The sequence below is a fragment of the Manis javanica genome, chromosome 1 (assembly GCF_040802235.1).
Source record: "Manis javanica isolate MJ-LG chromosome 1, MJ_LKY, whole genome shotgun sequence".
Lineage (NCBI taxonomy): Eukaryota > Metazoa > Chordata > Mammalia > Pholidota > Manidae > Manis > Manis javanica.
This window is the reverse complement of record NC_133156.1, coordinates 100,602,943-100,628,955: the sequence shown is the minus strand read 5'-3', so window position 1 is coordinate 100,628,955 and position 26,013 is coordinate 100,602,943. Positions and strand designations below refer to the sequence as shown.

General features: G+C 35.4%; 1 protein-coding gene and 1 pseudogene across 2 annotated transcripts in view; both read right to left on the bottom strand.

The window, feature by feature from the left end:
• Positions 1-26,013, bottom strand: part of ADAMTS6 (ADAM metallopeptidase with thrombospondin type 1 motif 6) — a 324,257-nt gene that overhangs the window by 238,019 nt on the left and 60,225 nt on the right. The gene's annotated exons all lie outside the window — the stretch shown is intronic.
• Positions 18,039-19,847, bottom strand: LOC140848660 (leucine-rich repeat-containing protein 51-like; annotated as a pseudogene).

The following is a 26,013-nucleotide window of genomic DNA, read 5'->3' as shown; positions in this document are numbered from 1 at the left end:
CAGAGAGTAGATTGGTGGTTGTCAGAGGCCAGGGGTTGGAGAGTAGCAAGAGGGAGTGGAGAGATTCAGAGAGGGAAGTTAAGGTGGTCAAACAGCAATGTCTAGTTTCAAGATGAGTAAGTTCTAAATCTAATGCACAGCATGATGACTATAATTGACTGTATTATAAACTTGAAAGTTGCTAAGAAAGCAGATGTTAAAAATTCTCTCCACACATACAAAAAAGGTAACTATGTGGGGTATAACAGATGTGTTAAACATTACTGTAGTAATCATTTTACAATATATACAAATATCAAATTGTCACATTGTATACCCTAATCTTACACAGTGTTATATGCCAATTACATAAATCTGGGGGTGGGGATACAAGGGAAGAAACAGAATAAGAGTAGGAATGAGCTTCATTTAGTATGGGTAAATTACCCAAGTAATTAATACCTGAATTATTAGAAGGGGTTTCAAAATCCTTTGTGATTTCTCATGTGTCACATGAGAAATGTGACAATAACTCATGTTCTTTAATACTGAATAACTGTCACTACCTATGGACACCAGCCACTGGCTGTAGAGGAATGCTGACATATCAGGGTGCCCATTTCCATCCCAGAAGCCATCCTTGTCAGCTTCCTGAACATACAGATTATTTCTCAAAGACTGATAAACATCAAAGTCCCCATGTAGTCATTCAACAAATATTTATTCAACAAATATTACCTACTGTAGGTAAAAAATTACCTACAGTAGAGATGAATCAACAACAAATACCACCCATAGAGAGATGACAATTAAGAAGATGACATGCATGTAACTACAGTATAGTATACAAGTGATAAATTTCATTAGAGGAGTGTATAAAAAGGTGCCATAGAAAATAAGAATGAACATCTTCACTATCTGTCAGAACACAAATTGTTTTCCAAATAAGAGTTTCTAGAGTTTTAATGCATGTCAGTGGCAATGCAACTTTTTAATATGTGCTTTCCAAACCAATGTTTAGTAACATATCTTTTGATAAGTATGACTCCAAGGAAAATTGGGAGGTTTTTCTCATTACATGTGTTTAATAGTCTTTCTAAAATGAGGCTGATTTCAGATTTAAAAAGGGTATAAAGAGAGTAGTTCTATAACTTTATTTCTTCTTTGTTCATATGTAGCAGGAAAATTGTCTAGTGACAAAAGAAAAGAAGTAAATCATTTCATATTGTGGCACTAGAGAGGTCAGGTTAACAAGGAGTAGGCACTATATGTGAAATGACAGGATTTATTACCATTTGTGTGGCAGATTGTTTTTTCCAAAGATGGTCATAATAATATCTCCCATCTACCTGTGACTTTGATATTTCTTTCAAGAGGTGGGATATATGTTTTTCCTCGTGAATCTTGGCAGGCTCTGACCTCAGAGGCAAGGTCATAAAAGGCATCATGCCTTCTACTCATTTCTCTTGGGACACTGGCTTTTGGACTCTCCATGTTATCAGGCTGGCTGTCTTTAGGCCAGCATGCTGTGAGAAAACCCAAACTAGACCATATGGACAAATCACATGAAGAGAGAAAGATGTGCAGTCCGCCCAGCTGCGTCAGCCCCCTTAATCAGTCTGACCACAGTCCAACTGCAAAGGCATTAGAGACCGCGCCAGCAATGCTCCGCTGACCTGAATTCCTGACCCAGAGATTCTGAGATAAAAATGATGACAAATAATAAAAATGATTATCGTTATTTTAAGCCACTAAATTCTGGGAGGATTTGTTATGCAGCAGTAGATAACTGGAACATGCCAGCATTCCAGTCAGTGAATACTGAAAATACCAGGGACTAGGATGAAAAGGAATGTCAAATAAGGAATTAAGGGTATCCTGAATGTTTATTGTAATTCTCATTCAAGTTTCCACAGGGTTCTCAGTTATCTTCAAAGTTCATTCAGTAACATCAATAAAATACAAAATCCAAAGCAAAAAAACCATGAAGCATATGTGGTAAAGCTAACTTTGGTCTGCTGAAGAGAGTTACCAGTCCCATTCAGTAGAGCTATGATTAAAATAATTGGGCCTATCTACAAAGTTCCAGAGTTTTAGCCTCTGATTTACACATTCTAATCCAATAAAATCATATATACTGAGTATATCACTTAATAATTTACATAGTGTTTTCATGTACATGATCTCATTTGATCTTATAAATAATCCTGTGAAGTAGTAGAGCCTCATAGAGAGAAAACTGAGACTCAGAAAAGTCACACAAATTGCTCAAGATTAAAGAACTGGGGGGAAAAGCACTTAGTCCAAGCAAGTAAAAGACAAGGTCCATTCCCCTGTCCTGGGAGCCAAGACCTAACTTAAATGCGTGGCACATACGTGATACATTAGATGCTAGCTGCCACTACCATGTGGTGCGCACTGTAAGTGTGCCAATCCCCAAGGAATGAAAACTCAGGTGTATATTAAATAGTATGCTCTTAAGTGTTAAACTCTTTGCCTTTAAAATACCGTCCTATGAAAAACTTGTATTTTTACTATTCTCTGGATAATCACTGAAGGCTAGTCCAAGGACTAGTCTCAGGAGCCTTGTAATTTTTTAAATGTTAAACAAAGTAGGTGCTATTTCAAAGTCCAAAGATCTGATTTAATGAATGCCAAGCATCTCAAATCCACAGGAAAATTTTTTTTTAACAAAACACTGTTGGATATCTTCTGAAGGGGAAAGTTGACATGGACCAAATGGAATTGTCACTGAGCAACAAGTACAGGGCATCAGGATAAGAGGTTTGTTGCCTTTATCATTGTTGTTCAGTGCACCCAAACATTAAATATTTATAGGAAAAACAGCTTTTTTTTATTCTTTACTGTGTTCTTTGCCACTAACCACGAACCACCACTCCCCAACCGTTGGAATATTTCCATCTCCTTTTAACAACTTCCCATTAAACCTCATGAACCATATCCTGTACTTAATGGGCTGTTAATATTTTAAAGCTTCTGTAGTTCTACCGGAAATCCCTGGTCTCTTTTGCAACATTGAAAAGATATACCCAAAAAATTCTTCTCAACTGATGGTACAGAGAAGCCATACAACTTACATTTTAACAGTTAAACAATAACTTGTACTACTAGAGCAGACACAATCTCAATTACAGCAGACAAGTAAGTATAGCAGACAGTGATTATGATAGCTATATATCAGAAACAAGTATTGTTGGAAACATAGACAGTTCAGTGGCTGCAAGTCACATTCTCATCATATTCGCCCACCATAGGCACAAGGGACTTGCTTAATCACTAGAATGGCACTTCAGTGCTTAATAAAAAAACAAATACAGTTAAGGTAATATGTCAACAGAGCTTAACCTGATTATTTATTTTCCTTTAAAAAATGTACAGAGAAAAAAATAATAATGATAGAATAATTTGAGGTAAACAAATTTATCTGAAGAAAACAAACTAGAATTCTAAAAAAGCATTTTGTCCCTCCATCTTCCCCTGCCACCCACCACCTTTTTAGAAAGTTTATAAGTAGCCCATGTGATGTCAGTTCTAGTTTCTATGCCCCTGTTTTTATGCATGTATACAGCCATTTTAATAAGGCTTGCCAAAATTTGGAATGAGATAGCAGTCTTTATCTAAGTAAAACATTTGAGGTCAGAAAAGGAAGCATAGTGATAAAACTTAGAGGGCTTAAAATGTCTTGATCATGAGATAAGAAAGAAAACTACACAACTATCTGATTGCAACAGACATTTCCTATCCTAGCCACCCAGTTTCTCCCCTGGTCGGTCACTCCTCGCTTATTCCACCTTGTCAGTACAGTCAGCCTCTCTCCTCCTCCCCTTTCCAGTGCTCCAGCCTCCTGTTCAACAATTAGCTATCTCACAGCAGAAAGTTGTCAACTTTATATATATGTAAACAATAGGTAGGATATGAGCCTCCCTTAAATCTTAACTGGTGCTTTTTTATCTTAATGCTCCACAGTCACTCTTGACATTTAACTTCAGTTTTGTTTTTCTTTTGTTTTGTTTTATTGTTTAACCCCCGACAGCTTTCCTCTACTTATTTTTCTTCTCTATTAGGTCCATCCAAGATTTATGGTATTTTCTTCTTGAATATTACATATATTAATATGAGTTTTATGTATATATACATATGTATATATATATGAATTATATATACATATTAAATGTATGTATGTGCAAATCATACCATCTATGCTATTGCAATTTTTAAGAAGCTTTAGTATTTTCCTATACATTTGATGAACACACTACCTACTAATTACATAATTCATCTCTGGGAAATCATTTGGACAATTCCTTTGTCAGAAGCTCCCTGTACAAGTTCAAAAGACTATTTTGGTTCCATAAGGTCATATATACCTTATCTCATAACATCTAAATACTCAGACTAGATTCCACTTCCTTGAATTAGCATTTCTGAAAAACTTTCTGAAAAAATTCTTTTTTTTCCTAGTTGCTTTGGCAGTAAAATGAAAAACTGGGCAAGGCAATTTCTAAGAACCCTTCTAATACTAAATTCCTATAAAAAGATGTCTAAAATAATGAAGATAGTACTTCCAAAGAAAGAAAGACTGAGGCAGATGAATATACTGTATCTTCAAAGTCCAGCTGCATTAGGGGTCAAATTCTTAATGAACTTTTCAGTAACATTGCCAGCACTTCAACTGTACAGGTGAGCTGCAAGATGAAGAGGGATTTCTAGAAGTATCAGACTGTTAGGCTATGGATAACCTAGAAGAACCCCAACTATATAATCCCATAATTTATAAGACTTCTTTTTCCTACTTATAGGATTCTCATAAAAATGTTCTCCACTAATTAAAAACTTTCAAGTTAGTTTTTAAAGTGTTTCCAACACACCAAATTTTTTACTTCTCACCACCATAATCCCCAGCCTTGACCAATTAATTTGTTCTAATATACTTAAACAGAAAGAATAGAATAATATCTTTTCTCATAGGATAATTTTAATCTCCCGCTTCTACTCTCACAGGAACTTAATTTTCTCCGTATGGAAGGAATATTTAACAGTAATGTGCATAAAAAAAACTCATAAAAAGTAAGAGAGTAAAAATACATGCTGTTTTATTGATTTTTTAAAGGTACCATGTCTGTGCATTAGAGCAGAGTTCACCAGGTACCATAAACACATATTCCATCCTCTGTGAAAACATAAAATAATTTCTCAGCAGCCCACATTCAAATATCATTTGGGAACTCAAACACAATTAAGTAAATCAACCTTTATTTTATTCTTCTCTGAGACAATTCAATTCTTCATCTTTCCTCCTCTTTTAGAACAGGTGTTTTTTATATAAGAATTCATTGCCCAGATCTATCTTACGTTTTATGGTAGTTATCACAATACCTAACAAAATGATTTGCACAGAGAAGATATTGCCTTTCCAGGTCTTTCTCCCTCATTCCTCCCCTCCTCTCTCCTCCTTTTCCATCCTTCCTCCCTCCCTTTCTCTGTCTCCACTATTATTTGTCATAGCTATCAATGATCTCAATACCAACTTAAATCATCCTAATACCCTGGACCACTCATTTACTTGACAACCTTATTACCAATAGTCTTCTTTCCTGTGTCTCAGATAACTACTCCCATGGTCCAAGACTTTGTCATCACTAATTTTAAGTATTCCACTCTGACCACTGTCTTCTGCCCCAACTTCTTACCCCTTTTCACTGTCCTCACCATCTTCATGTGATTACTTCCCTTTTTACCAGAGAGACACCACGGTTAAGCAACCATCACTTTCTTACGTATACCTTTATGTCCTTTCCTTTCAATGTACCCACTTGCAGAAACCCCATTCTTAGGGAAATCCAAATTTCCACCTATGCTATACCTGCACCCAACCAGCTGAGTCTGACTGAAGAAAAAACATAACCATCTTGACTGATTTCACTTTAAATTCAAGAACTAGCCTCAAGTAAGCCCTTAGCAACTCCCAGCAACGCTACTACATTTCACTAGTCACTCTTTCTTTCATCAATGATTATTTCACACTTCCCTCTCCTTAAATCTTCAATAACTCTTCCTCCTTATTTACTTTCAGTTGTTTCCTATTTCATTGAAAACTTTGAAATGATCCCACCCCCAACAGGGCCAACTATACGGGATGCATACTGTGCCTTTTCTCCTCTTACAATGAATACATTCTCCAGGATGCCACCCAAGGACATTGTCTCCCCCTGAGTACTGGATCCCATTCCTTTAAGCCTTCACAACAGCATTGGTATTGCAGATTTCCCCTCTCTCTCCTATACTATCAATTTTTGCCTGTCTTTGATTAGTCTCACTATTACACAATATATGTAATATTTCTCCATCTTAAGAAGCAAAACAAGATAAAAACAAAAACCTCCATGGACTCCATGATTCCTCCAGCTACTGCCTGGACTTTTCTTGTCTGATTATAGCAAAAGTCATTGAAAAGAACTTTGTATATTCACCATCTCCACTTCTTTTCTTTTTTTTTAAACATGAGCCCATTCCAACCAGGCTTTCATCTCACCCTACCACTGAAACAACTCTTTTCAAGATCACCAGTATCCTCCATCTTCCCTAATGGAATGGTGATTTCTAGAGCCTCATTTTATTCAGTCAGGAGCATTTGGTATAGTTGACCATGCTCTCCTCCTTCAAACACCTCCCTCACTTGTCTTCCAGAACATCGTACTAGTTTTCCTTCTACCTCACTGGCTATTTTTCTCAGTCTCCTTTGATTTTTTTCCTCTTCTCTCTGATTTCTAAACAGCTGACCACTTCTTTTCTCTCACGCATTTACTCTGCTGGGTGATCTAATGCACTTCAATGACTGTAAGTACCATCTACATGAGATGTTTCTCAAATTTTCTTCCTCTAGCATGCTTCCTCATCTCTTATAAAAAAAAAAACTCCATTCAACCAATTAGTCAGTCAAAAACTTAAAGAGTTTTCATTTACTCTTCTATTTCTCTCATACCCTTATTCAGCACATTGGCAAAAATCTGTTAACTCTGCCTTCTAAGTATGTATTTACGTGACTCCATTGCTACAACACTGGTCCAAGCTCCTATCATGTTTGACTGAAAATGATGAATAACTTGTAACTGGTAACTCTTGCTTTCACTCTTATTCTTCTACAGTATGTTATCCATCTAAATGCCAAATGATCTTGTAAATGCCTTTCTCTCTCACTCAGAGTAAAATACTGTCTTTATCAAGGCCTCCACGGTCATACATGATCTGGTCCTTGAACTTTTCTGACCTTCTGCCTCTCTCCCCATCATTTACTCAGCTCCTGCCACACTGGCCCCTTGGTTTTTCCTTGAATATGTTTAACTTGCTCCTGCCTCAAAGCCTCTATTATTCCTATTCTCTTGACCAGAACGCCCTTCTCACAACATCCACCTGGCTTATTCCATCACTTGGGTTGAGTCTCTACAATTAAATGTCACCATAAGAGAAGCTTCCTCACCATACCATGTAAAATAACAATTCACATACACACACCTAACACACACTATGACTCTCCAGACTCTAATTACATCACTCATTTATCGCTACTAACTTATTCTTTATTCATTTATCTTCTTTTTCTGATAAAAATATAAGCTCTTCAAAAGAGAACAGGAATTTTGTTCACTGATGTATGTCAGCCTTTAGAATGTATAATACATAAGTGATGAATAAAAATAAAACATTCTCCCTATTTTAAAATCACTGCTCAAGAATCTTCAATGATATTGCCAATTATATCCAGATGTGGTATACCAAGACATGAAAAAATTCTAATAAACTTTCATATTTTACCATTGATATCAGTAACTCATTAACTAACTGAGAATGTATTTGACATAGTTTTTTTTAACATAAGCAGTGTAAGTTCCTTGAAGTCTTTGACTGTATGAAAATCAGTCTAGAGAAAGAAAACATAGTATTTATGATTTCAGAAAATTAGTTACAACTCCACTTGATTGAATTTATCATATTCTTTCCTAAAAACATATTTATGCTTGGGAGAAAAGAAGACAGACAACACTGGGAGTAAGGAAACAGTGAGAAAGGGCACCAAAAAAAGAACTTAGGAGCCCTAGTGACAAACTTGGCCAAGTCACAAGTGCTCAAGTCCTAGATACTGCAGATAAACAACTATGCAACATGTCTGTGCATTATGAAAAATAACATTTATTCTCATATAAATTATTACATACAAACATTGTACCAAGTTGAATAAATTTATTAAGTAAAATTTATTCATTAAGTTGAATAAATTATGGATACAAGTTACAGCTAACATTAGTTGCCAGCTTTCTTTTCCTTACATCAGGTACTAAATGTTTCTGCTCCCTCAACCCCCACCAAATTCATATACTGATGCCCTAACCCCAACGTGATGGTATTTGGAGGTTGGGCCTTAGGGACATAATTAGCTTTAGATGATGTCATGAGAGTGGTTCTCCATGATGGGATTGGTGGCCTTAAAAGAAAAGGAAGAGACTAGAACTTGTGCTCTTTCTTTCTCTCTGTGCCAAGTGAGGAAACAGCAAAAAGGCAGCCATCTGCAAGCTAGGACAACAGTTTTTATCAGGGAACAGAACTAGCCAGCACCTTAGTCTTGAACTTCCTAGGTTCCTAGGAGGAATACATTTCTGTTGTTTAAGCGTCCCAGTCTATGGTACTTTGTCATTGTAGCCTGAGCTAAGATAACTTAAGAAAAAAAATGTTTAAAAGCTAAATTTCTATAAATAACTCTAAACTAATAGAATTCTATTACCTTTTTCGTCAACACTTTCTTCCCAATACAGCAACCTCCCACCTTTTGCTGCCAGTTCTTCCTCACAGTCTATCTGGTCTCTGTGCTTCTCAAATTAAAATATTAATAACCACAATAGCTTTGTAGGTTGCCTTAAGGTAGGCAAAACCATAAGACAAATATGGTGCATCCTCAGATTGTTTCAATGTTATTCTAAGTAGGGGTATATTGGGTAAGAGGAAAGAAGAAAAAACAATTTAAATGGTAACGGAAAATATTTATATTAAAATAAACATGGATATATTATGGAGTAACATTTACATAGAAGTCTCAAAAGAAATTATTTGTGAAAAGTTGTCATGACTAAATTTCTAGATTCCCGTATAGGTCACTTTACTATCCCCTTAAAATAGGGAAAAAGGGAATTAGAGATGTCTACTATGTACCCAGTTCCTAAGTCTCCAACCAAGTCAATTAATCCCACTAGGGCACTAAATATTAATAATAGCTATCATTTATTGAGTATTAATTCACATTAGGCACCGTTACAAGATAGTTACAGGAATTATTTAGTCTTCACAATCAATCTATGGAGTAGGTCATTATTATAATCCCCATTTTATAGGTGAGCTTCACAAGTTAAGCACAAAGAAGTAAAGTAGCTTCCCAAGGACACACAGGAAAGTGATAAAAGCAAAGAAGATCTTTCATGTAATAAATGATTAAGATGCGATATATTCTAGAAGAATGTGTATCTTAAAAAGCAAAAACACAATACCAAAAGCTAAAAGCCTTTCATAACCAAGAAATTAAACTGAAATAGAATGACAAACACTAATGCACATTCTCACCTATCAATAAAGTTGGTCCTTGGAAGATTGAATTAAGATTGTAAAGTCATATATAAGTCCTTTTTGTGCAAGCACATGTATACATACATATTATCTGAGTGTATACATGATTTTATATTATAAAACAATGTCCTATACATAATTTAAGGTAATAATCTTATTACTTTCACCTTGACAGTACGTTGTAAGATACTTATATGTTACACATTCATAGGCATACATTACCAATAATATATCCCTGCACAAATAATATTGGAGAGGAGGGCATTTTGTATACATCTGCCTTAGCCAAAAGGTTATAGGTGATTCATATTGGAGATACATGATAGTTCAATTATGGGAATATTATAGGTCAAAAAACAAACAGAAGGGGGCGGAGCCAAGATGGCAGAATGAGTAGAGCAGTGGAAATCTCCTCCCAAAAACATACATATTTTTGAAAATTCAACAAATACAATTATCCCTAAAAGAGAGACCAGAAGATACAGGACAACAGCCAGGCTACATCTACACCTGCAAGAACCCAGTGCCTTGCAAAGGGGGTAAGATACAAGTCACAGCCTGGTGGGACCCGAGCACCCCTCACCTCAGCTCCTGGCGGGAGGAGAGGAGTCGGAGCAGGGAGGAAGAGAGAGGCCAAGACTGCTAAACACCCAGCCCTAGCCATCCGCACTGCAGCACAGACACACAGTGCGTGCAATGCTGGATACTAGGGAAACGGGACAGTAAAACCTGCAAGTGGGTCCCTGCAGCCAGCGCCCCTGGGAAAAGAAAAGCGAGTGCTTTTTGAAAGTCTTGAAGAGAAAGGCATCCCACAGCTGGATGGAAGCTTCCAGGGACACATAGCCCAGGAGCTGGGAATCCCGGGGAACTCTGAGCACCCTAACCCCCTGGATGGCAGTGCAACTCAGAAGCCCCTCATGGTGATAACACCCTTCTGCCCATTTCCCCTCTGACATCGCTCAGCCATAGTGGAGAAGCAGCCTGAGGCAGAAGGGCAAAGCTTCTTCTACAACCACCGAGCAACAATTAGAAACCCAATCTGTGTGCAGCTGCCCAGCACAAGCTGCTAGGGGTCGCTGTTCTCACAAAAGAGGAAGGCCACAAACCAGCAAGAAGGGACATTGTCCCAGCCAACACAGACACCACCTCCACACAAATACCTCTATCACCATGAAAAGACAAAAGAACTTGATACAGACCAGACTAACCGAGACATCCTCCCCTGACAAGGAATCTGGGGAGATAGACCTAACCGATCTCCCTGAAAAACAATTCAAAATAAAGGTCATAACCATGCTGATAGAGCTGCAGAGAAATATGCAAGAGCTAAGGGATGACATCCAGAAGGTGATTACAGAAATGAAACAATCTCTGGAAAGATTTATAAGCAGAATGGATAAGATGCAAGAGGCCATTGATGGAATAGAAACCAGAGAACAGGAACGCACAGAAGCTGACGCAGAGAGAGATAAAAGGATCTCCAGGAATTAATCAATATTAAGAGAACTGTGTGACCAATCCAAATGGAAAAATATTCACATTATAGGGGTACCAGAGGAAGAAGAGAGGAAAAAGGAATAGAAGGTGTCTTTGAAGAAACGATTGCTGAAAACTTTCCCAAACTGGGGGAGGAAATAATAGTTCAGACCATGGAAATACACAGAACTCACAACAGAAGGGACCCAAGGAGGACAACACCAAGACACATAATAATTAAAATGGCAAAGATAAAGGACAAAGACAGAGTTTTAAAGGAAGCTAGAGAGAGGAATATGGTCACCTACAAAGGAAAACCCATCAGGTTATCATCAGATTTCTCAACAGAAACCTTACAGGCCAGAAGAGAATGGCATGATATATTTAATGCAATGAAACAGAAGAGCCTTGAACCAAGAATACTGTATCCAGCATGATTATCATTTAAATATGAAGGAGGGATTAAACAATTCCCAGACAAGCAAAAGCTGAGGGAAATTTCCTCCCACAAACCACCTCTACAGGGTATTTTAGAGGGACTGCTCTAGATGGGAGCACTCCTAAGGCTAAACAGATGTAATAAGAGAAAATAAAATCACACCAAAGAAAGCAGACCAACCAAATACTAACTAAAGGCAAAATATAAAATTAAAATACCCACAAAAGCAGTTAAAGGAAACACAAAAGAGCACAGAATAAAACGCCCAACATATAAAGAATGGAGGAGGAGGAATAAGAAGGGAGAGAAATAAAGGATCACCAGACAGTGTCTGTAATAGCTCAAAAAGTGAGTTAAGTTAGAAAGTAAGATACTAAAGAAGCTAACCTTGAACCTTTGGTAACCACAAATCTAAAGCCTGCAATGGCAATAAGTACATATCTTTCAATAATCACCCTAAATGTAAATGGACTGAATGCACCAATCAAAAGACACAGAGTAATAGAATGGATAAAAAAGCAAGACCCATCTATATGCTGCTTACAAGAGACCCACCTCAAACCCAAAGACATGCACAGACTAAAAGTCAAGGGATGGAAAAAGATATTCCATGCAAACAACAGGGAGAAAAAAGCAGGGGTTGCAGTACTAATATCACACAAAATAGACTTCAAAACAAAGAAAGTAACAAGAGATAAGGAAAGACATTACATAATGATAAAGGGCTCAGTCCAACAAGAGGATATAGCCATTCTAAATGTATATGCACCCAACACAGGAGCACCAGCATATGTGAAACAAATACTAACAGAACTAAAGGAGGAATTATAATGCAATGCATTCATTTTAGGAGACTTCAACACACCACTCACCCAAAAGGATAGATCCACTGGGCAGAATATAAGTAAGGACACAGAGGCACTGAACAACACACTAGAACAGATGGACCTAATAGACATCTATAGAACTCTACCCAAAAGAAACAGGACACACATTCTTCTCAGGTGCACATGGAACATTTTCCAGTATATACTACATACTAGGCCACAAAAAGAGCCTCAGTAAATTCAAAGAGATTGAAATCCTACCAACCAACTTTTCAGACCATAAAGGAATAAAAGTAGAAATAAATAGTACAAAGAAAGCAAAAAGGCCCACAAACACATGGAGGCTTAACAGCATGCTCCTAAATAATCAATGGATCAACGACCAAATTAAAATGGATATCCAGCAATATATGGAAACAAATGACAACAACAACACAAAGCCCCAAATTCTGTGGGACGTAGCAAAAGTAGTCTTAAGAGGAAAGTATATAGCAATCCAGGCATATTTAAAAAGGGAAGAACAATCCCAAATGAATAGTCTAACGTCACAATTATCGAAATTGGAAAAAGAACAAATGAGGCCTAAAATCAGCAGAAAGAGGAACATAATAAAGATCAGAGAAGAAATAAATAAAAGTGAGAAGAATAAAACAAAAGAAGAAATCAATGAAACCAAGAGCTACTTCTTCGAGAAAATAAACAAAATAGATAAGCCTCTAGCAAGACTTACTAAGAGAAAAAGAGAATCTACACACATCAACAGAATCAGAAATGAGAAATGAAAAATTATGATGGACCTCACAGAAATACAAAGAATTATTAGAGAATGCTATGAAAATCTATATGCTAACAAGCTGGAAAACCTAGAAGAAATGCACAACTTCTTAGAAAAATACAACCTTCCAAGACTGACCAACGAAGAAACACAAAATCTAAACAAACCTATTACCAGCAAAGAAATTGAAGCGGTAATCAAAAAACTACCCAGGAACAAAGCCCCCGGGCCAGATGGATTTACCTCGGAATTTTATCAGACATACAGACAAGACATAATACTCATTCTCCTCAAAGATTTCCAAAAAATAGAAGAGGAGAGAATACTTCCAAACTCATTCTATGAAGCCAACATTTCCCTAATACCAAAACCAGGCAAAGACCCTACCAAAAAAGAAAATTACAGACCAATATCCCTGAAGAACATAGATGTAAAAACACTCAACAAAATATTAGCAAACCAAATTCAAAAATACATCAAAGGGATCAAATACCATGACCAAGTGGAATTCATCCCAGGGATGCAAGGACAGTACAACATTCAAAAATCCATCAACAACATCCACCACATAAACAAAAAGAAAACAAAAACCAAATGATCATCTCCATAGATGCTGAAAAAGCTTTTGACAGAATTCAATATCCATTCATGATAAAAACTCTCAGAAAAATGGATATACAGGGCAAGTACCTCAACATAATAAAGGCCATATATGATAAACCCACAGCCAACATCATACTGAACAGTGAGAAGCTGAAAGTTTTTCCTCTGAGATTGGGAACAAGACAGGGATGCCCACTCTCCCCACTGTTATTTAACATAGTACTGGAGGTCCTACCCATGGCAATTAGACAAAACAAAGGAATACAACCAATCCAAGTTCGTAAAGAAGAAGTTAAACTGTCACTATTTGCAGATGACATGATACTGTACATAAAAAACCCTAAAGACTCCACTCCAAAACTACTAGAACTGATATCGGAATTCAGCAAAGTTGCAGGATACAAAATTAACACACAGAAATATGTGGCTTTCCTATACACTAACAATGAATTAATAGAGAGAGAAATCAGGAAAACAATTCCATTCACAATTGCATCAAAAAGAATAAATAACCAAGGAAGTGAAAGACCTATACCCTGAAAACTACAAGACACTCTTAAGAGAAATTAAAGGAGACACGAGCAAATGGAAACTCATCTCATGCTCCTGGCTAGGAAGAATTAATATCGTCAAAATGGCCATCCTGCCCAAAGCAATATACAGATCTGATGCAGTCCCTATCAAATTACCAACAACATTCTTCAATGAACTGGAACAAATAGTTCAAAAATTCATATGGAAACACCAAAGACTCCAATTAGCCAAAGCAATACTGAAAAAGAAGAATAAAGTGGGGGGGAACTTGCTCCCCAACTTCAAGCTCTACTACAAAGCCACAGTAGTCAAGACAATTTGGTACTGGCACAAGAACAGACCCACAGACCAGTGGAACAGATTAGAGACTCCAGACATTAACCCAAACATATATGGTCAATTAATATTTGATAAAGGAGCCATGGACATACAATGGGGAAATGACAGTCTCTTCAACAGATGGTGCTGGCAAAACTGGACAGCTACATGTAACAGAATGAAACTGGACCACTGTCTAACCCCATACACAAAAGTAAATTCATAATGGATCAAAGACCTGAATGTAAGTCATGAAACCATAAAACTCTCAGAAAAAAACATAGGCAAAAAATCTCTTAGACATAAACATGAGTGACCTCTTCTTGAACATATCTCCCTGGGCAAGGAAAACAACAGCAAAAATGAACAAGTGGGACTATATTAAGCTGAAAAGCTTCTGTACAGCAAAAGACACCATCAATAAAACAAAAAGGTACCCTACAGTATGGGAGAATATATTCATAAATGACAGATCTGATAAAGGCTTGATATCCAAAATATATGAAGAGCTCACCCACCTCAACAAACAAAAAAACAAATAATCCACTTAAAAAATGGGCAGAGGAGCTGAACAGACAGTTCTCCAAAGAAGAAATTCAGATGGCCAACAGATGCATGAAAAGATGCTTCACATCGCTAGTTATCAGAGAAATGCAAATTAAAACCACAATGAGATATCACCTCACACCAGTAAGGTAGGCTACCATCCAAAAGACAGTCAACAACAAATGTTGGTGAGGTTGTGGAGAAAGGGGAACCCTCCTACACTGCTGGTGGGAATGTAAATTAGTTCAACCACTTTGGAAAGCAGTATGGAGGTTCCTCAAAATGTTCAAAATAGACTTACCATTTGAGCCAGGAAATCCACTCATAGGAATTTACCTTAAGAATGTAGCACTCCAGTTTGAAAAAGACAGATGCACCCCTATGTTTATCGCAGCACTATTTACAATAGCCAAGAAATGGAAGCAACCTAAGTATTCATCAGTAGATGAATGGATAAAGAAGATGTGGTACATATACACAATGGCATATTATTCAGCCATAGAAGAAAACAAATCCTACCATTTGCAACAACATGGATGGAGGTAGAGGGTATTATGCCCAGTGAAATAAGCCACACAGAGAAAGACAAGTATCAAATGATTTCACTCATATGTGGAGTATAAGAATAAAGAAAAACTGAAGGAACAAAATAGCAGCAGAATCACAGAACCCAAGAATGGACTAACAGTTACCAAAAGGAAAGGGACTGGGGAGGATGGGTGGGAAGGGAGGGATAAGGGCGGGGAAAAAGCAAGGAGGCATTATGATTAGCATATATAGTGCATGGGGGGCACGGGGAGGGCTGTGCAACACAGAGAAGACAAATAGTGATTCCACAGCATCTTACTATGCTGATGGACAGTGACTGTAATGGGGTGTTGGGGGGGTGGACTTGGTGAAGGGGGAAGCCTAGTAAACATAATGTTCTTCATGTAATTGTAGATTAATGATAACAAAATTTGAAAAAACAGAACAAATTGCTTAGGCAATATATATATTTTTATATCAAATAAAATTAATTAAATTAATAACATGATAGAAAACAGCAATGGAAGTCATTGAAGTCTGTGAGTAATTCAAAATAATACAAAGAATTTTTCTGAAAATCCAACTAACAACTGCAAATGTTTAATATTAGGTACAAGTCCCTAATCATGTGTATCTTGGTACTTTCTACTATACAGCTTAATATTATAAATATCAAGTTTTAGCAAACCTTTATAACTTGCTTAGTGGTTTGCTAATAAACAGCCCTAACCTGCATATCAGAAATCAAAGTTCATGGAACTGCATTTACTTCTGGATGGCACCCACAGAAGAACTTGTCTTCTTGATCAATTTGCAGCCTCTCGAAATGACCTTATAAGACCTAGCAACAGGCCTCCATATCTTCTTAAAGAATCACTAGCTACAACCACAGACAGACTCAGTGGGACAGCCTCTCGTATAACAATGATTTCTCTAAAGGAACTCTGTGGTAAGCCTCTATTTTTCTAAGTCTCTTTATACTTTCAAGAAAGTGAATAAATGAAAACTTGGCATGGTATCTATGCAAGATTGCAAACCTTAACATAAGCTGTCAGTCACAGTTTTCCCAGGCAATTTTCTTCAGTAAGTCAATGTATTACTCAGGTTTTCTAGAAACATTTCCAATAACTAACACTGCAGGGATTTTTTTTTTTAAGTAAACATTTTTCACTTTTATCTGTAAATTTCCATTTTTAAAAGATTAACATTTAAAATGAGGCAGAATATAAATGATATTATTAATCATTCCTAATTGGCCAGTTAAATTATATAACACAGTATTCCTCTCAATCCCCAAAGAATGTTTTCATCTTGTCTTCCATTTCTAATCCCACAAGAAAAACTGCATTTGTGACTTGATGCCAAAAGGTGAATGTCATTTTACAATACAAGTATATCCTTTTTTTAACACATCAGGATAATAAAATTAATAAGGGACCAATAAAAATACACACTCTACAAGTTCAGTGTTCATTCAAGATAGCTATTCTACTGGTGTTTTAGATTAATCTTATTCCTTCTCTAAACAATTGCAATTTCCCTTTGCCTACACTATACCAGGAATCTAATATTATAATTAAATCAATTGATATATACTAAATACTTAACTATGAAAAACAAATCAAACTATGAACTTTCCCCTAGGGAGGGAATGCTAAAACATTTATGTAAATAACTGTAATAATAGATGGAAAGTAACAAAGGTGCTGTGAGGATAAAGATAAAGCCATATGAGAGACAAGATTATTTTTAGTTTCTTGAGGGTTAAAAGAGAGATATTTTTAAAAGATTTCTTGGGCTTCTGAGCTAAACCATAAAGAACAGATAGAATTTAGAGATGATTCAAAATAGGGGAAGACTAGCCCACATGCATGAACACTTTCAAATAAAGGCAAGAATTGTGAAAATGAGTTTTGTAAACAAGAACAAAAAACATCCTTTGCCCCTACCTCACCTCATATAAAAAAATTAATTTGCAATGGATCAAAGATCTAAACATAAGAGCTAAAGCTATAACAAGTTTAGAAGAAAACAGAGAATTAAATTTCTGTAACCTTGTATTAAGCAATGATTTCTTAGATATGATACTAAAAACACAAGCAAAGAAAAAGTGCATTGGAATTCACTAAAATTTCTAACTTTTGGCCTTCAAAAAAACACTACGAAAAAAGTGAAAAGAGAATTCAGAGAATAGGAAAAAGAAATCTACAAATCATATATTTGGTAAGAGTCCAGTATATAGAATATATAAAGAACTATTATAAAAATTTATTGTGAAACCAAATTGACCATCCTCAAGCCTTTAAGACTATTGGGATTCTGGGAAGCTCAGAGTGTATCCTACTTGATCCAGACCTTCTTGGGCTTGATGTTGATGCATTTCCACACTTCAGCTATGGCACAGTCTGTTTTGATGTAGAACATGGTGGTAAGGGCCAGGGTGCAGAGCATATATTAACCACACCCATTCTCTTCTTCTCTAGCGTTCCTGTGGAGTGTCAGGCTCTGGACCTGATGGTGGACAGCCAGTTTATTCACCTTTCCCAGGCACTGGATGCTGTTGCCATGGAGATAGAGGACACACAGTTTGAAGAATGTTGTCAGGACAGGATCAATGGAAGTCAGGTCATTGAAGGACAGATTGATCCAGGCCAGGTTCTCCAGATGCCCCAATAGCTGTGAAACTACATGGTTGAAGACCCTCAGTTGAGGACTTTGTTCAGCAATAGAGACTGGACCTGTGACTACCCAAACTTTGAGTGCCTTAGTGGTCATAGGTCTGTCCTTGGCTTCTTACTTACCAGATCTTGGATGATATGGATGCTTCGGAAGGAGTAATCAAGAGGGGTATCCTGGTTTGAAGTGTTCATATAGTCATGTTTGCTCATAGCTCAGGCCATCATTTGTCAGGTATAAGCATGGGCCCTGGGAGCCCATATTCGGCCTGTCACTGGTGCCTGAAACTCCATCATTAGGGATTCATTCTTTTGGGTTCAAGATTGTTTCCTGTTAAAATGGAAATAGCCCCCACAGCTGCTTCCCCTCCAGCCTCAGTGTCCCAGTACTTCAGAGTTACTCAGCACCTCCACAGTAACTCTCTACCCTTCTAACTTTATCTACACTATACGTAACATTTTATATTGCCTTCAGAGAGAACTTCTTTTTTCATTCCTTCTTTTTTTATTAAACTGAGATAGAATTCATATGTCATAAAATTCACCTTTTAAAAATATGCAATTCAGTTGTTTTAATATATTCACAAAGAGGCGCAATCATCACCACTACCTAATGCCAGAACATTATCCCCCAAAGAAACATGTACTCACTAGCTCATTCCCTATTTCTCCCCAGCCCTAGGCAACCACTAATCTGTGTACTGTTTCTAAGTTTTGCTTATTCTGGACATTTCACATAAATGAAACTATATAACATATAGTCTTTGTGTTTGGCTTTTTACATAGTGTCATGTTTTCAATGTTCTTCGGCACTATAGTATTAATCAGTACTTCATGCCTTTTTATGACTGAATAATAATGCATTGAATGGATATACCACATTTTAGTTTCCATTCATCAATTGATGGACTTTTGGGGTGTTTCCCCTTCGGGGCTATTATGAATAATGTTGTCATTAATATTAGTGCACAGTTTTGTGTCAAGATATATTTTCAATTCTCTTGGGTATATAACCAGAAATGGTATTACTGGGTCATATGGTAGCTCTCCATTTAACATTTGAAGAATTGCCAAATTGTTTTCCAAAATGGTTGTACCATTTTACATTCATATCAGCAACATATGAGAGTTTCAATTTCCCCACATCTTTACCAACACTTGGTATTTTCTGTCATTTTTACTCTAGCCATCCTACTGGGCATGGAGAGGTATCCTATTATAGTTTTATTTGCTTTCCCTCAACAACTAATGATGGTGACCATCTTTTCATGTGTTTATTGTCCATTTGTATATCTTCTATCGAGAAATGTGTACTCAATTTGTACCCAGTTCTTAACTGAATTCTAGTCTAAAGTTTGAATGTTGTTTAAGTGGCAAAATAGTGCTACTGAAGACAATAATGGTAAATAAGAAAAATTACAGGAGGAAAAATATCAATAAGCTATTATTAAAACAAAAAACCCCAAGTAAGTATTAAATAAATTGGGTTACTTAATGGATTAAAGATAGAATATTCTGTTTAGGTTCATCGATTTTCATTAATAGTAATAAGGCAAAATTGTATAACATTCAACTACAATTTGGATAAAACGCAACTACAATGTAGTAGTTGGTAACTCTTCTTCAATATTAAATAATAATTATATTCCCTTTTAATACCTGTAACTTGACATTTTAGACTTAAATCTTGATAACCTCATTTGATTTTTATTTTCTCGTAAAGCAATCTCCAAAGAATATTTCAAACAAAGTTAAAATTAACAACCCCAAAAATATGTTATTTCTGATGATAATGATGGTTAAGACTGTCTAGTGGAAGTTAAAAATTGCATTTTAATATCAGATATTGGACAGTGGTCATTAATGCATTTTACATAAAACGTAAGTGCCTTAGAAATTAATTGCTCCTCTTTCCCCCAAAGTAACCCCATCCTTTCTGGCCCTCTTATCAGGTCATCTCCTAGATCCCATTCATCCAACTCAGCAGCCCCACTACTCCTCTGACAAAAATTCTTACACATACATTTTCCATGTCTCTGACTTTCCTCCCTCCTTATCCTACAAATGTTAAACTTTTATGGACCTTGTTCTCCCAACCCTTTTCCTTAATAATTTTTGAAGTACTATCAGAGCCTTACTAGGATTCAAAATTATTTGTTTTATTCTCCTATTGATCCTTTATTAGAAAATCTCTAATTTTTTTAAATGTACATTTGCATTCTGAATATATTCACCATTCCAAATTAAAAACCAATCTTTCAAAAAAAATTAAAAGTCAAAGTGCAACATATGAAATCTCAAAGCATCTTCTTCATATCAATTACTATTGTTTACCATTCCTGTCATAAAATCACTTCCTTAGATAATTCCCAGAAATTGAAAATAAAGATCAAAATTTTCCTTTAAAAGCAGCTAAAATTAAAATTCTTAGACAAATGTAAGCTTTCACTTTAGAGCTGTATGTTAAATATAAATTAAGAGCTGGCATTTTCTCCTATGTGTAGGAAGCATTGAAGACTTTAGCAATAAAATTAGAAAATACTATCTTTAATCATAATTGTAATAAATATTCCAAAAGTAATTCTCAACTTTTCACTCATTAAAAAAGCCCTCTAAGTTTTTGGACATTAAACTGTGACATACTAGAAAAGAAAAGTATTTAGTTCACTTGTCATTACTAAATTTCAAAGATAATTATGCAAAGGCAATTCTTTGGTCAGATGCAAATTCATATTATATATCTATGAGCATTAATAATAATTGATTTTACAATTGTGAATGGAAAGATGACTTTGAACTCTCTCATTCTAATAAGTCAATATGAATAGCACAAGATACATGAATGTCAAAAAATATAAATTTTTATATTTCACTCCTCAACACTGGCTTGATATCAATGTCTAAATTTATTACATTTTTTTTTAAATGTCTGTATCCTTAAACATTCTCAGAAGGATATGAATCATTTGATATTCATTTGTTTTCTTTCCAAAATTGATCACTGGCAGCTAACAATTACATACACATGTATAAAAAAAGAAAAGTAGAAAATTAAAGCTATGAAAAAGACAGTATAATAATTACAGGTTCCTTTCATGGGCCAGTCAATCCTACAGAAACAATGAAAGCATTTAATAGTGATTTCTGAGAAATCAGAGCACATTGCAAGAAACACATAGTAGGTACAAGATTTGCTATAGCAGCAACACAGATAATTTAATGAGCCATAGACTAATGAGTCTATATTTGTGGGTGATACTTTACTCAAAATTAGTGGAAATTTCCACCATAAGAAGCTATGTTAAGAAAAATCTGCCTTAAGAAGCTACTACAAAAGTGAAATTCAATGAACTAGGAGAAAGAGAAATCAGGAAAACAATTCCATTTACAATTGCATCAAAAAAAAATAAAATACCTAGGAATAAACCTAACCAAGGAAGTAAAAGACCTGTACTCTGAAAACTATAAGACATTCATGAGAGAAATTAAAGACAACACAAATAAATGAAAAATCTATCCAATGCTCATGGATAGGAAGAATTAATATTGTCAAAATGGCAATCCTACCTAAAGCAATTTACAGATTCAATGCACTCCCTATCAAAATACCAATAGCATTTTTCAGTGAACTAGAGCAAATAATCCTAAAATTCATATGGAACCAAAGAAGACCCTGAACAGCCAAAACCATCCTGAGAAAGAAAAACAAAGCTGGGGGTGTTATATTCCCTGACTTCAAGCTATACTACAAAGCTACAGTACTCAAAACAGTGTGGTGCTAGCACAAGACCAGACCCAAAGATCAATGGAAGAGAATAGAGAGCGCAGATATAAACCTACACATATATAGTCAATAAATTTATGATAAAGGAGCCATGAATATATTCAGTGGGGAAAAGACAGTCTCTTCAATAATTGATGTTGGGAACAGTGAACAGCTACATTCAAAAGAATGAAACTGGATCACTTTCTAACTCCATACACAAAAGTAAACATGAGACAGATTAAAGATCTAAATGTAAAACATGAAACCATAAAACTTATATTAGAAAACAGGCAATAATCTGTTGAACATAATCATGAGCAATTTCCCTGGAAACATCTCCTTGGGCAAGGGAGACAAAATTAAAATCAACAATTGGGACTACATCAAAGAAGAAATACAGATGATTAACAAGTACATAAAAAGATGTTCCACATTGTTAATAATCAGGGAAGTGCAAATCAAAACCAAAACAAGATATCACCTCATACCAGTTAGAATGGCCGCCATGCAAAAGACAGGAAATAACAAGTGCTAGTGAGAATGTGGAGAAAAAGGAACCCTCCTATGCTGTTGGTGGGAATATAAATTGGTGCAGCCAGGATGGAGGTTCCTCAGAAAAACTAAAACATAGAAATACCATATGACCCAGTAATTCTATTTCTAGGAATTCACCCAAAGAAAACAAAATCCCTGATTTGAAAAGATATATGAACTCCTATGTTTATTGCTGGATTATTTACTATAGACAAGATAGGGAAGCAACCAAAGTGTCCATCAATAGATGAATGGATAAAGAATTTGTGGTACATATACACAATAGAGTATTATTCAGCCATAAGAAAAGAAAGAAATGCTGCCATTTGTGACAACATGGATGGCTCTAGATGGTATTATGTTAAGTGAAATAAGCCAGGCAGAGAGAGACAAATACTGTATATGATTTCATGTATTTGTGGAATCTAAAAACAAAATAAAATGAACAAAATAGCATTGACACTGAGCAATGACTAGTGTTTATCATGGGGGAGGGTTTGCAGTGGGTGGGTTAGAAGGGAAGGGGAATAAAAGGGATAAAAATTCTCAATCCTAATATATAAGTTGGTCATGTGGATGACAGCCAATGATTCTGTAACATCTTTCTATGTTGAGACAGTAACTCTACTAGTGGGGATGAGAATTTAATAATACGGGTAATGGCTGAACCACTGTGATGTATATTTGAAACCAATATAAGACTGTATATCAATAATCTTCAATTAAAAATGAAATAAATAGCATCTATAGAAAGATACATAAAAATTACTATTTTTTTTAAAAAGTCTCATCATTGTTTTTCTTTCTTTCCATAAAAATGTCCTTCTCACACACACAAAACAATCAAATATTACAGAAGGATATAAGTGACAGTTGCCTATAATTCTATCCCAACCTAACTTCTGCATTAGTTTGAAATATTATAAATTTCTTTAAACTTTGTATCTGTGTTTGCACACAAAATCAAAGGTTGTGTGTCTTTTGACTGTAAGATAACTACATTTAAAAATATTCTGTATTAACAGAATACTTTTCTTGTTCAGAATAGGTAAGTCCTCTATATACATACTCCAAACTCAAATTAAATTATCAACTAATTAGATCAAGATAAACATAAATCAAACTGTTTTCTGCAAAAGCATTCTAAACCCAACTTTCGGTGTCTTTTACTTAAAAAGGAAAGGCTTGTATCAGTTTTAACTCATTATAATTCTTATTTCTAGAAACTGAGAATATAACATTTTTATTTCCAGGACAGATTTCAGCATAGCTAGTTTAAAAGCAAACAAAAGTTGAAAGGTATGTTCCCCTTCATAAAGTTAAGGTTACATTGTTCACCTGATAACAGCAATTACAAGCAAAAGCATGTATAAAATCTATTGTTTAACATAAAATACTTCTTGGTTTTTTTGTTGTTGTTGTTACAGCAAAACTAATCTCAAATTCATACTAGCATGAAAATCACCAAAAGAATGCTAATGCATTCGAAGTTATATACCCTTTTGGACTCATGCCCAATTTTAATCACAAAAATACAGAATCTGACACTATGAGTGTCATTTTTACCTAGTATTTATTTTACATTTTAATAGCTGTCACTTTAAAAAATTTGAATTTAAAAGCCCATTATTCAGAACCATTCTACATTTTACATCTAAGAAACAGTACCAACAATCAACAAATTTACCTAACACATCAAACATAAATTAACTGTTAATCTTAATTTATTCTTTCCTAAATATCAAGATAGCAAGATAACATTTGTAAGAACTAAGTAGTTTATCAGGAATCACTTCATCACAGGGTTTAGCTGAAACAATATAAAACAAGAGGCAAATTTGTTTTCCGGCTGTGATTGCTTTTTCTTTTCTTTTCTTTTTAAAGCATAGCTTACTTTGATTTCCCCCGTTCATGTCCAACCCTCTTCCCCTAAGTGTAATCAAGCAAGGAAGATTCCACTTTGAAGTAGAGATCATGAAAAAAGAATAAATAAATCAAAGCTTTTCTGAAACCCTCTTTTCCCCAAATGATGTACTACAGAACTCATGAAGAAGGCAATTAAACAGGCAGTTTTAGTTGGAAAATCAAATTTATGTATAAAGACTAAGTGTACTCAATATCATTTACTTATGAACCAAATTTGTTGTTTTCAAATTAGGCATTTATTTGAAAAAACTAGCTTATCAAATTGTCAATGGATGCTTGGAAAATAGGTGCATAAAGTTAACAAAGACTCTTGATCTTACGCTATCAAAATTCTTGTAATAATATGTAAATGGTTATACATTTAATAGTGCTAAAAGACTATAGTTGGGGCAGGGGGCATTTCCATTACAGTTTCATTTCAGATTAAAGCTCTGAGAACAGCTTTCTATAGATGACTCTGTATAGTTTGAGACATAGTAATGGATCAAAGAAACATTAAGATTGCATCTATAAGCAAAATGGCCTCTTTTCTAATTTTAAAAATGATATTAACTCATTATCTCCAAAATTTTATCAATTCAACATGTAAATCAATGTAAAAAAATAAGTAATGAACCATACAGTACATTCTTTTACTTCATTAATTCTTTGAAATTCAGTGTGTGTTTTACACTTAAATTACATCTCTATTCAGACAAGCCACATTTCAAGTGCTCAGTAAACAGATGTGGCCATTGACTACCATATGGTCAGCTTAGCTATCTATATACATTCCTAGAATTGAAATTGCCTAGAAGAGCATGTGCTTACATTTTTCTGGATGCTGCTAAATTGCTTTAAAAAATAAAAGATATTGTAAAAAATTTTAACAATTACCATACAGTAAAATTAACTTTTTGTGCACAGTTCTATGAATTTTAACACATGTACAAAAGTGTAACCACTACCACAAACAGCTCCATCACTCCAAAAAAAAAAAAAACAATTCCCTTCTGCTATCTCTTTATACAAATACCATCTCCCTAGTCCTATGCCTTGGAGACCACTGAGATCAGTGGTCATACTATAGTTTTGTTTTTTTTATAGAAATGTCATGTAAATGTAATTATACAGCACATAACCTTTAAGACTTGCTTCAGCATAATGTCTTTGAGATTCATCCAAATTGCTGCACATTCAATAGCTCTTTCCTTTGCACTGCTAAGAAGCATTCTCCTGTTGAAGAACATTTGGGTTCTTTCCACTTTTCAGTGGTTATGACTAGAACTTCTATAAACATTCACATACAGATTTTTGTGATTTCCCTATGAGAAATACTCTGGAGTGTGATTGTTGGGTCATTGGTAAGTGTACATTTAACTACAAGAAATGGCTAAACTGTTTTTTAGAGTAGCTGTACCATTTGAACTCCTACCAGCAGTGTATGAGAAGACCAGGTGCCCCTCGGCCCAGTCAGC